Here is a 13,332-nt window from a genome sequence, read left to right on the forward strand (position 1 = left end):
AAAGAGCGCCAAACATGCAGGGAGGGGATCCGAGTTCCCACCCGAGCAACCCGGAAATACCCGCCGAGCTTGTCGAGCATAGCTATGCTCGGGCGAATGCCGAACAGTGGCGAGCGTGTTCACTCATCACTAAATATGAGCTCTGATGAATTTTCCACTGTGACGAGACATGCAGTGTAATATGCATCTCTGTTCAGAACAACTTACTGCTGCAAGCCGTTCTTTACAAAACTTATTACAGTCAACTGCACTCCAGACCGACGCAAACTCGGAAAAGCCGTTGTGAGTAGCAACATTATCAATACTACCTAACATCAATTGCTCCATCAAAGAGTAGCAGTTTCAGCCATCACATTAGGAGTGAATTAATTGTTTGATCAAATTTAGCAGGCTAATTTTCAAGTTGATGATTTTGTACGGCCTACGACTGTTATTATAAATATACACATGGCCCTTGGAAGAAAAATAGGTTCCCCACCCCTGGTATAAATGGACCTAGCCTTCCATAGATGAGCAAGTAATAGCAAATCCTAGTAATATGCTATCACTTTATGAAATGAGCCAGATAACATAAGTCCCACTGGATAATTCCATGGGAATTTTATCAGGTATATTGCTATGATCAAATTTAATTAATACAGTTTATCAAGATGAAAACATAACATCGAGACATGACCAGGACAATGGGTATTGTATTTCAGTGAGAATTTCATTAGCGGTGTTTATGGCTGCAATCTATCTGTCTGTGGGCAGTATTTAATCGGTCTGTTCATTAACATCCATCAAAATATAGGAAGTGTCATTAACTGAATCCAAACAAAATAATATATTGACAGAAACAGAAAGCCCTTTTCGTGATGTTTGGTCATTCTTAAAGAAAAACATTTTCTAATACTACGCGGTCTGTTGGTTTTCATTATAGTATTTGTTGATTAGAAGCAAGATGTGCTTTATTGTAGCATCAATACTGTCCACAATGTATTTCCTGCTGATGCAGATTGAATTTTTGTTCTCTTTTAGGCTTCCAGATAATAGCACATAACACAATATCATACTGGGGACCATGAGCTCTACAACAAGAGCTACAGTAAAATATGCACTTAAATGTTATGTTTCAGATTACAGTTACAAAAATTATACTACCTGTGACTAGTGATTAGAGAGCATGCTCGCCGCTGCTCGGTACTTGCCCGAGCATCAGCCTGCTCGACAAGCTCGGCAAGTATTTCCGGGTTGCTCGGACTGGAGCTTGGGTCCCCGCCCTGCATGTTTGACGCTCTTTACAGAGCCAATGAAGAGGCAGGGATTGTCTGCCATGCACTGTAATGCCGTAGCCATGTTGGTTGTGGCATTACAGTGATTGGCTGGTCGCATAGTGTCATCAGGTCTATATAAGACCTGGTGAGGCTAGGCTCGTCACAGTCTATCCTGGAAACAGACAGAGTAGGGAGTGGTACTGCTGTGTGAGGGACAGAATTGGCGGTGACAAGATTTTTGGAGATGAAAATTTCATTCTCCAGCAGGACTTGACACCTGTCCACACTGCCAAAAGTACCAATACCTGGTTTAAAAACAACAGTATCACTGTGCTTGATTGGCCAGCAAACTCGCCTGACCTTAACCCCAAAGAGAATCTATGGGGTATTGTCAAGAGGAAGATGAGACACACCAGACCCAACAATGCAGACAAGCTGTTGGCTGCTATCAAAGCAACCTGGGCTTCCATAACACCACAGCAGTGCCACAAGCTGATCGCCTCCATGACACACCGCATTGATGCAGTAATTGATGCAAAAGGAGTCCCGACCAAGTATTGCGTGCATTTACTGAACATACATTTCAGTAGGCCAACATTTCGGATTTTAAAAACATTTTTCAAGCTGTTATAAAGTATTCTAATTTACTGAGATAATAACTTTTGTGTTTTCATTGGCTGTAAGCCATAATCATCAACATTAACAGAAATAAACACTTGAAATAGATCACTCTGTTTGTAATGACTCTATATAATATATGAGTTTCGCTTTTTTTATTGAAGAACTGAAATAAATTAACTTTTTGATGATATTCTAATTTTGTGAGATGCACCTGTAGGTAGTGGTACTTCAGGAGTATATATATATATATATCCATCTAAACTAACAGTCCTTCTGAGGACTAATCCAGCTGCATATATTAATCCTGATAGCATAAGTTAGGCAGGCAGGGTTTGTGGCAGTGTATACAGCACAAGAGGGTCCTGTCTGCATGTCCTGTCTGTTCCTGCTGTTACAGATATCAGAGGCCAGGGCTATTTTTTTTTTATCCTAATCCTGATTATTTGCTTAAAAAGCAATACAGAGTACACCATTTTAGTGCTCCATTTGCTTGTTAGCACTGCAGAATACAGCCAGATATTTTCCATCATCAGATGTGATACCATATTACAGTGATAAAAATCCAGAAATTTGTAGTGAACGTGGAAAATATTGTCCTCCATTTAGAGTTTTGCATCAGTGTGTCAGTGAAGCTATTTACACGTGTTCACTGTGAAGAATAGTAAACTACAAGCCTGCTATGTAAAACTGTGGGTGTCCGTCAGATGTATCACATATAACTGTGGTACAAATGCAGCCATTTGTAGGGAACATGGAAAATATTATCCTCCATTTAGAGTTTGTAGCAGTGTGTCAGTGAAGCTATTCACACGTGGTTTCTGTGAATAATAGTAAACTACAAGCCCACTATTTTAAATCGTGGTTGTCCGTCAGACGTATCACATAACTGCGGTACAAATCCAGCCATTTGTAGTGAATGTGGAAAATATTGTCCTCCATTTAGAGTTTGTAGCATTGTATCAGTGCACAGCATTTTGCTGCTCTATTTGCTTGTTTGCAGAATACAGCCAGATTTTTTTGATTATATTCACATTACTGTATTGTGGACGCAGAGAAACTTTTTTCCATGATCAGACATGATCCCATATGACTGCAGCAATGATACAGAAATTTTGTGGAGCGTGCCAAATATTCCACTGAATTTAAAGTCAGCCAGTTGTGTTTTGTGAAGCAATTGACGCTGACAAATACCATACTATTAGGCGACTGACTGAAACCGTGGCCATCAGACGTGATCCTATATGACTGCCATAATAATCCAGCAATGTTTGTGAGCGTGTCAAATATTATACTCCATTTAAAGTATTGCAGTTGTGGGTTCAAACCTATTCACATATGAAAAACAAGGTAAAATGGAAAAAATGTTAAGAAACATTCTTTCCAGGGTGATGACTTGTATATAAGGCCAAAGAAATACTAAAAAAAAAAAAGTTATGGACTGTGGAAGACATTTATGCGACCAGAATGAGCATGAACACTCATATCTGGAGCTGATGATACCACCTAGCAGCACCTGTCCCTATTGTAAAGGCATCTTACAGCGTTATCAATAAGGAATAGAATAGATTTTAATTTTTTTTGGCCAGCACCAGCAGCATGCAGTATAAGGCAATAATACCTGGCTGGATCAGAGTAATATGCTATCCATACTGCGATCCCTCACCCGTAAATGAATTTCAGATAAGACAGTTAATATTCTAGAATATATAATCTATTTGAACTGTCCTTCCCATTATTAAGGAGTGGGTATCCTATACTGTTATTTCATATGCAGCAATTTCAATGGCTGACAGAAATTAGGACGCACTCCAATACACATTTGAAGAGGAGTAAAAAAAATAAAATAAACAAATAAAAATACAGTAGGATCTTTCTTTAGTATAAAAACCAGACTCGCCAATGTAACCTTAATGTAATTACATTGTTCAGCTCCTGCACCTCCTCCTCCTGCTGTTTGGCCTCCATTTCCACTCTCGCCTACTGTTGAAACCTTCAAAAGGCACCTGAAGACCCACCTCTTCCAACAAGCGTACAACCTGCAGTAACCCTCGCTCCACCATACCGCTGCATCACCAGCTCTATCCTCACCTACTGTATCCTCACCCATCCCTTGTAGACTGTGAGCCCTCGCGGACGCGGTCCTCTCCTGTCCTGTACCAGTCGCTGTCACATTTTTGTTTAAGATTACTGTAAATGTTTTTGCGATGTATACCCCTTTTTCATATGTAAAGCACCATGGAATAAATGGCAATAAAGTAATAATAATAATGTGGTCCAGACTCATGGCTACTGAGACTGAACCATGTGAAAGACAGGGTGCTTGTGGTGGCAAACAAACTGGAATCATTATCTGCTATCCAACCAACAACCTTTTCACATTGCTCTTGCTTTAATAGTGGTGTTCCGTGACCCCCTAGAAATTGGGACAGGAAGGTAGTTCGACATGATGTGGGTGTTTATTGTGCTCCCTCAGCAGGCACAGTTTCATCTTGCCTACGCCCTCGGCCTCTGTGTGTACTATCACCATCACCATAACATCCACTTCCTCGTCCATTGCCACACACCTTGCCCATTTTAGGAGTTTAATATTTGTCATGTTGCCCATAATGTCTGTATTATTCCCATAGTAATATAGGATTACTTGTGATGACCACAGTTTTAGGCAGTGACCTAGTAGTCAGAGATGCTTCAAGGGGTCTTCCCCATGCTGTTCCCATGTCTTTCAGCACTGTATGGATGTGTCTGAGCATGTTTCGCACATCACATGGGAAGAGTACCCGAGCATTTTAGTGCTCACTCATCACTACTATTGACCAATTAATTTGCATTATGCAATTTATAGAATGCAGATAGAGCAAAAAGATAAAATAGCATACTGCATATGAGCATAAACTAATGTTTTATTTCAGCGGCGTCCTCATGTTTCTTTACTATATATATTAGATGCCAATATGTACACATACATTGTGGACAAGTTTCACTCAGGCAAATATATGTAAATATTAAATTTACAGTACAGAATAATCATCGATGACATTACCTCCTAGACTTTAGGATAATATAACAACCTATCAGGCTTCTTTGCTATAACATTTCGTTTGGTTTGGCCATTGAATACAAGTAATTCACTACACACTTTAAGAGTTGTCCTGCTCCAACAAAAACTTCCCAGGAGTCATGGATGTGTTAAAAATGCTAAAATAAGGCATACTTCAGTGGTCTGTGCCAGACCCTTAAGCGTCAATTTCCTGTTCTCCATGAATTCTACTTGATCTTTAACACTTTCCACAGATGATCTATCTGATTGAGATCTGGGTTGATTTGGTGGCCAAGTCAACACTCAATTCTTTAACATGTTTAGACTATTGCTGAAATTTTTTTTCTCTGTGGCAGAGTGCATTATCTTCCTAAAAAAGGTGACTGCGTCTAGGTTATATGGTTTGCAATAATATTTAGTTATGCAAACTACCTTATGAATGAATATGTGTCACGCTGTCTCTGTATACTGGAGGTAGGGGGCCTAAGCTGACCCTAAGCTGGAGCCCTGACTAGTCCCTCAACCTGGAGGTACTGTTAAAGGTACAGAGGTCCAGGCCGCCAGCGTAACCCCTACCTCCTGAGGATCCCTGCACCTAAGTAATCTAGTCCTGAGAAGGACCCCGATCACAACAAAAGGGGACAAGTAATAATATGCCCACACACAGTACTTAGACGAACGAGACAGTACAAGGGAAAAACCAAAACCACCTTGCATACAACAACTACACAACTACAACAGAGGGAACACCAACGGGAAAGGAGATAAATGATAAAGCGAGGAAGGGAAAAAACACTCCAAATACACTTATCTCAGAAACTCCAAACACCACGATCCGCTCTGTTAGTCTGAATGAAATGCTTTCACCGACACTTCCCAAACAGACCAGCAGGCATTTGAAGGAGTCTCACTACAGCAGTATTGATTGCAGCTGGGCGAGGCTGGACCTCGTCTAGCACAGAGAGAGAGAGAATTAACTCCCTCACTGCCGAAAAACACAAAGCACCAACAAGTCAGCTGCGAGAAGTCAGGCTGTGTACTCGTGACGATCTTCGTGGCGACACACCCGTGACAGTACCCCCCCTTCTACGAGGGGCCTCCGGACCCTCAGGGCCAGGTTTATCCGGGTGAGTCGTGTGGAAGGCCCGAACTAATCGGTCTGCGTTAATATCCGACGCAGGAACCCACATCCTCTCCTCAGGACCATCCAATGAACCAGGTACTGAAGGGACCGGCGATTAAAGCGTGAATCGATGACCCTCGATACCTGGAACTCCAAGTTACCATTGACCACCACTGGAGGGGGAGGTAAAGGTGACGGTACCACCGGCGCCACATACCTCTTAAGCAACGATCTGTGGAAGACGTTGTGAATTTTAAACGTAGGGGGGAGGTCAAGACGGAATGCCACCGGATTAATAATAGAACTGATTCTGTACGGCCCGATGAACCTGGGACCCAGTTTCCAGGAGGGAACCTTAAGTTTAATATTCCTGGTAGACAACCATACCCGATCGTTCACACTTAGGTCCGGACCAGACACTCTCCTCCTATCAGCCATACGTTTGTATCGGTTCCCCATAGTATTCAGATTCTTCAGCACCCCTCTCCATACTGAAGCGAGTGATGAGGAAAATCGTTCCTCCTCAGGAACCCCCGAAGAGCCCCCCCTACTGAAAGTACAAAACTGGGGGTGAAAACCATATGCCCCAAAAAACGGGGACTTACCAGTGGACTCGCTCCGCCTATTATTAAGAGCAAACTCTGCCAGAGGTAAGAAAGAAGCCCAGTCCTCCTGGTTCTCTGACACAAAACACCGGAGATATGTCTCCAAGCTCTGGTTCATACGTTCTGTCTGACCATTGGTCTGAGGATGAAAAGCCGATGAGAATGACAAATGCATCCCCCGCCGTGCACAAAACGCCTTCCAGAACTTGGACACAAACTGAGACCCCCGATCAGACACCACCTCGGAGGGTACCCCGTGAAGCCTCACAATCTCCCCAATGAACACCTGCGCAAGAGTTTTAGCATTAGGGAGAGCCGGAAGAGCGATAAAATGTGCCATCTTGCTGAACCTGTCCACTACAACGAGTATGACCGTTTTACCCGAAGACGGAGGGAGGTCCGTAATAAAGTCCATAGACAGATGAGTCCAAGGACGCTCCGGGATCTTCAAAGGTAAGAGGGCCCCAGACGGACGGGTATGTGAGGTCTTAGAGCGCGCACAAACCCCACAGGACGCGACAAAAGTTACCACCTCCTTATGTAAGTTAGGCCACCAAAACCGACGCGAGAGGAGATCCACAGTTGCTTTACTCCCCGGGTGTCCTGCAAAAACTGAGTTATGGTGTGCCTCGATCACCTTTTGTCGCAACTGATCTGGAACAAACAGTCTCCCCGGAGGTCCAACAGGGGCGTCCCCCTGAGCCTCCAATACCTCCTCCTCCAGCTCAGAGCATACTGCCGAAACCACCACCCCCTCCTGAAGGATAGGAATCGGGTCGTCCGTATTCCCGGCCCCAGGGAAACTACGAGATAAGGCATCCGCCTTTACATTTTTTGACCCAGGACGATATGTAACGACAAAATTAAACCTGGTAAAAAACAATGACCACCTAGCTTGTCTGGGATTCAGACGTTTCGCGGACTCCAGATATAGCAGGTTCTTGTGATCGGTGATGACGGTGACCGGATGGACTGCCCCCTCCAAAAAATGGCGCCACTCCTCAAAAGCTAACTTAATGGCCAAGAGTTCCCTATTGCCGACATCGTAATTCCTCTCAGCGGACGACAATTTTTTAGAGAAAAAGGCGCACGGATGCCACTTACCAGGGGACGAACCCTGTGACAATACTGCTCGCACCCCTACCTCGGAAGCGTCTACCTCTACAATGAATGGCTGTGACGCATCAGGTTGAATGAGTATGGGTGCCGAGGCAAAACATTTTTTCAAGGAGGAGAATGCTTGACAAGCCTTGTCAGACCACCTAGAAAAATCCGTCCCCTTTTTAGTCATGTCTGTGAGAGGCTTAACCATGGACGAGAAATTACGAATGAACTTCCGGTAATAATTAGCAAACCCCAGGAAACGTTGTAGTGCCTTAAGATTCTCTGGCCGATCCCACTCAAGAACTGCCCGCACTTTCCCAGGGTCCATACGAAAACCGGACGCTGAAAATAGGAAGCCTAAAAACTGGAGTTCCTGTACGGCGAACACACACTTTTCCCATTTGGCATACAGTTTATTATCCCGCAAGATCTGTAACACCTGCCTAACGTGCTCCTGATGAGACACCAGATCCGGCGAGTAAATTAAGATATCATCCAGATATATGACAACAAACTGTCCCACCAGGCGGCGAAAAATGTCATTAACAAAGTGTTGGAACACCGCCGGGGCATTAGTCAGACCGAATGGCATGACAAGGTTCTCATAATGCCCCTCCGGAGTGTTAAACGCCGTCTTCCACTCATCCCCCTCCTTCATCCTAATCAGATTGTACGCCCCCCTGAGATCCAATTTAGAGAACCATTTGGCGCCCACGATCTGATTAAAGAGATCGGGAATAAGTGGGAGCGGATACGGATCTCGGACCGTAATCCGATTAAGTTCACGGAAATCCAGGCAAGGGCGTAGGCCTCCATCTTTCTTCTTAACAAAGAAGAACCCCGCAGCCACCGGTGAAGATGAAGGTCTAATATGCCCCTTAGCCAGACTTTCTGAAATATAATCCTTCATGGCCTGCCTCTCAGGACCAGAAAGGTTATACAACCTAGCTTTAGGTAACTTGGCCTCAGGGAGCAGTTTTACAGAACAGTCATACTCGCGATGAGGAGGTAGTTCCTGACACCCTTTCTCCGAGAATACATCCTCAAAGTCCGTCAGAAATGGAGGTAAGACCCAAGGAGTAACCGCACCGATGACCGTGTTCATGCAGTTTTTATTACAGAATTTACTCCATTGGCTTATCTCTCTGGTTTGCCAATTAATAACCGGGTTATGCTTAGCTAACCAAGGAAGGCCCAACACTATAGGAGTGGGAAGACCCTCCAACACGTAGCAAGACAACAGTTCTTTATGTATCGCCCCCACTTGAAGTTTTACGTCATGCACAGCTTGCAAAAAACTTCCCTGACCGAGAGGCCTGGCATCGATCGAGAATATGGGGATGGGTTTAGCCAACTCACTCAATCGCATACCTTGAACCCGGGCAAACCGAGCATCAACCAGATTAGCTCCGGCCCCACTATCCAGAAGAACAGATATCCTCTCAGTTCTCGTACCCACCACCACCTCCGCCGGTACGAGAAACTGAGACGAACCTAGGGAAGAAATACCTACTCCCAGATTGCCGTCCACCACACAACCTGGGATCAACAGTTTTCCGACGACTCTTCACTCTGCAAGGGACGGGATGGACACCCCCCAATAAAATGTCCCTTTCTCCCGCAGAAGAAACACCTTCCTGTCTTATGGCGCACCACCGGTCCCCTCCCCCGAAATGATGTCCCTCCTAATTGCATAGGCTCCTCTGGACTGACCAGGGGTACCACCATATGAGGGGACCTTGTAGGAGGTGGAGTCATCACAGGGGGTAGAGTTATCCCGCACCTCTCCCGAAGCCGTCTGTCAACGCGAATAGCAAGGGCCATAGCGGCTTCCAGTGACGCGGGAGAGTCATACTGTGCCAACACATCCTGTAATTTGTCGGATAAACCATGACAAAACTGGCTCCTAAGAGCCGGGTCATTCCACTGGGTGTCCGTGGCCCACCTACGGAACTCCGAACAGAATTCCTCCGCCGGACGATCTCCCTGCTGGATCCTACGTAACTTAGACTCAGCAAGGGAGATCCGATCTGGGTCATCATATACGAGTCCCAGAGCAGCGAAAAACCTATCCACTGACTGGAGAGCCGGGGAGCCCGGGGGAAGAGAGAACGCCCAAGATTGTGGGTCCCCTTGTAGGAGCGAGATGACAATTCCCACCCTTTGTTCTTCACTCCCCGATGACCGAGGCCGCAGCCGAAAGTACAACTTGCATGCCTCCCGGAAAACAAAAAACTTGTCCCGCCCCCCAGTGAACCTGTCAGGGAGAGCTACTTTAGGTTCTGGTCCGGCTTGCTCCTGAGGATGCAAAACCTTGGACCTAACGTCCGCCAGCTCCATGGACAAACTCTGCAACTGCCGAGCTAGACCGGCTACTGGATCCATGGTAGCTGGAGAAAAACTAAGTGGGTCGGTGAAAATGTCACGCTGTCTCTGTATACTGGAGGTAGGGGGCCTAAGCTGACCCTAAGCTGGGGCCCTGACTAGTCCCTCAACCTGGAGGTACTGTTAAAGGTACAGAGGTCCAGGCCGCCAGCGTAACCCCTACCTCCTGAGGATCCCTGCACCTAAGTAATCTAGTCCTGAGAAGGACCCCGATCACAACAAAAGGGGACAAGTAATAATATGCCCACACACAGTACTTAGACGAACGAGACAGTACAAGGGAAAAACCAAAATCACCTTGCATACAACAACTACACAACTACAACAGAGGGAACACCAACGGGAAAGGAGATAAATGATAAAGCGAGGAAGGGAAAAAACACTCCAAATACACTTATCTCAGAAACTCCAAACACCACGATCCGCTCTGTTAGTCTGAATGAAATGCTTTCACCGACACTTCCCAAACAGACCAGCAGGCATTTGAAGGAGTCTCACTACAGCAGTATTGATTGCAGCTGGGCGAGGCTGGACCTCGTCTAGCACAGAGAGAGAGAGAATTAACTCCCTCACTGCCGAAAAACACAAAGCACCAACAAGTCAGCTGCGAGAAGTCAGGCTGTGTACTCGTGACGATCTTCGTGGCGACACACCCGTGACAATATGAATACCAGGAACCAATTTGTCCCAGCAAAACATTGCCCCGAAAGTACTGACTTCAGGAATACCTTACAAGTCCAAAAACTTTGGCTCTGACTTGTCATCTAACCATTTCAATTTGGCTTTTGTTGCTTAGATCCTTAAAGGGGTTTTCCACTTTTAAAAAGCTGTTGTCCAAACAATTGCATAATTGTAAATAGAACACATGGATGGTACTCATCCTCTCTGGATCCAACACCGGCTCTCTGTCAGTGCACTGGTCTGTAAATTGGCATCAGCAGTGACATCACAACTACAGTGCACATCATTGCTGCAACCAATCACTGAGCTGAGTTGTACTGCTGATGTAGACAGCAAGAGCCACTGCACTCAGTAGTTGACTACAGCAGTGATATGTGCTGTTCTTGTGATTATACCACTGCAACCAATACACAGAGACTGGAGCAGCAATGGTAGGCAGGCAGACTACTGTGTTTGTTGGTTTACAACTCTGCAACCATGGGCACTAGTAGTTTTAAGATTTCCCATTTTTTCAGCTTATAATTTCAAGAACTGATTACTCACTTTCTGCTCAAGTTTTTCATGACATATGACATAAACTTATGTCATATGTCGTGTCCCTGCCTTTGATGTGGGCTGGCATGTAGAGCCCGCATCTTTCCCCACATGTGATGGCTGAGTTAATCAGCCATCATGTGCCTCTAAGAACCGCGGGTGGAGTGGTTCTCTCTCTGTATAACTCTGTCCTGTACAGTCTAAGCTTTTATGAGCAGCAGGGTCCTTTTTCACTCCCTCAGATTGTATAGTCAGCAAGGATTTCAGCAAGTTTTCTCTCTCTCCTCTCCACCACATGTATTTTTGAGCAATTACAAACTTTCCAGTATTGAGATTCGCACAAATTTATTCTCCACAAATTTTTTTTTGTCTAAATTTGTCAAATTCAAATTTCAAAAGATCCAAAGATACATTGATTTCTAACTGTATTCTCAGAGGGAGTTCAGCATTAAGTGCTCAATTTTTCTTCATTGCCATGACAGGTAAAATGAAGCATTGCACGAAACACAATGAAATCTGTAGCATCGGCGTCTCTGCCCCCTGACAGGCTGAGACACCGTCCCCCTTACCACCGTGCTCCTGGCCCGTCGTCTGCCAGCGCATGCAGCTTCCCGAGCACTGTGCTTAAGGCGCGCGTGCGCTCCCTCTTAAAGGGGCCACGCGCGCCATCCTAAGGAGGCCCCGGCCAATGGCTGGAGGACCTCTCATATAAAAGGCACCTCCTCCAAAATGGAGGTGCCCGTGCAAGGTTGTAGCTTTGTGTTCTAAACTCTGCTTCAGCCCTCAGGTCCCGCTGCTAGTCTGACTACCAGTCCAGCCCGCCAGCCTGACTTCCAGTCCAGTCCGCCAGCCTGACTACCAGTCCAGCCAGCCAGGCTGACTACCAGTCCAGTCCGCCAGCTTGACTACCAGTCCAGTGCGCGAGCCTGTCTACCTGTGTCCGCCAGCCAAGTACACTCTCCAGCCCGACGGTCTGCCTATGGTCCAAACCCACCAGTCTGTCTATGGGCCAGGCTTGCCTGCCTACCCAGAGAACGTACCAGTTACCTGCCGTGCCTACCAGCCAGCCTACCTGGAGGCTCCTGCCAGTTACCCGTGGTGTCTGCCAGTCCATCTTCCCGGATCACCCGTCAGTCTGCCTGCCGTGCTCATCTTCTGTACCGGTCAGTCCCTGCCTTCTGACCCCTGGGAGTCACCTGCTCTCATACAAGGACTGGTCCAGAATAGCACCTGGTCCCTCTGCTCGGTCCTTCCCTGGTTCACGGAGTCGATTGAGCCGCTGTGCGACCTTGGTCAGTCCGAGTTGATACCTAGTTACACCCCTCTGGTCCCTCCTTGCACCGCAGCACAGAAGTTCCACCACCCGGATCCGTAACAAAATCCACAGGCTGTCCATGAAAAATCAGACAACCCCTTTACCATTTTATATTTTTAACAACTCGCAGATCTGGTCCATGCATTTTATGCAGGTACTCGATTTTAGTCTACTTTTTCTCAGTGCCTTCACTGGCAATTCATTAAAAATGGCTCATTAATGATTCATTAAAAACAAACTACCAACATCATAGCTGATGTTAACTTTACATGTAAACAGTAGGAGACAACTATTGCTGCAAATATCAGGACCTGTGCATTGCTATCATGATGAATGACAAAGATTTATGATCACTGGGTTTTCCTGATAATTCATTGTAAAAAATACCTTAAGTGGGAAAACTTGAAGTCTCATAAAAAAGATGCCGAATAGAATTACCGTTTTATAGTCATCATGACTCCAAGATCCATTTTTCTCTTATGACTTTTATTGTCACTACAGGGTCCTTATAGTATGTTTTTTAATAAAAATGGAAGGAAAATCCTCTATTACAATGTTTTATAGTGCAGAAAAATACAGGCGCACTCAAGCTTTGTTGCAGGTAATCTTTAAACCAGAGACAGGCCTTTAGTTAATTTCATCATGTTTTATTAAACCTATGTCAAACAAGA

The sequence above is a fragment of the Phyllobates terribilis genome, unplaced genomic scaffold (assembly GCF_046119375.1).
Source record: "Phyllobates terribilis strain yellow unplaced genomic scaffold, ASM4611937v1 Scaffold_1__5_contigs__length_1240528914, whole genome shotgun sequence".
In the NCBI taxonomy this organism is placed as follows: domain Eukaryota; kingdom Metazoa; phylum Chordata; class Amphibia; order Anura; family Dendrobatidae; genus Phyllobates; species Phyllobates terribilis.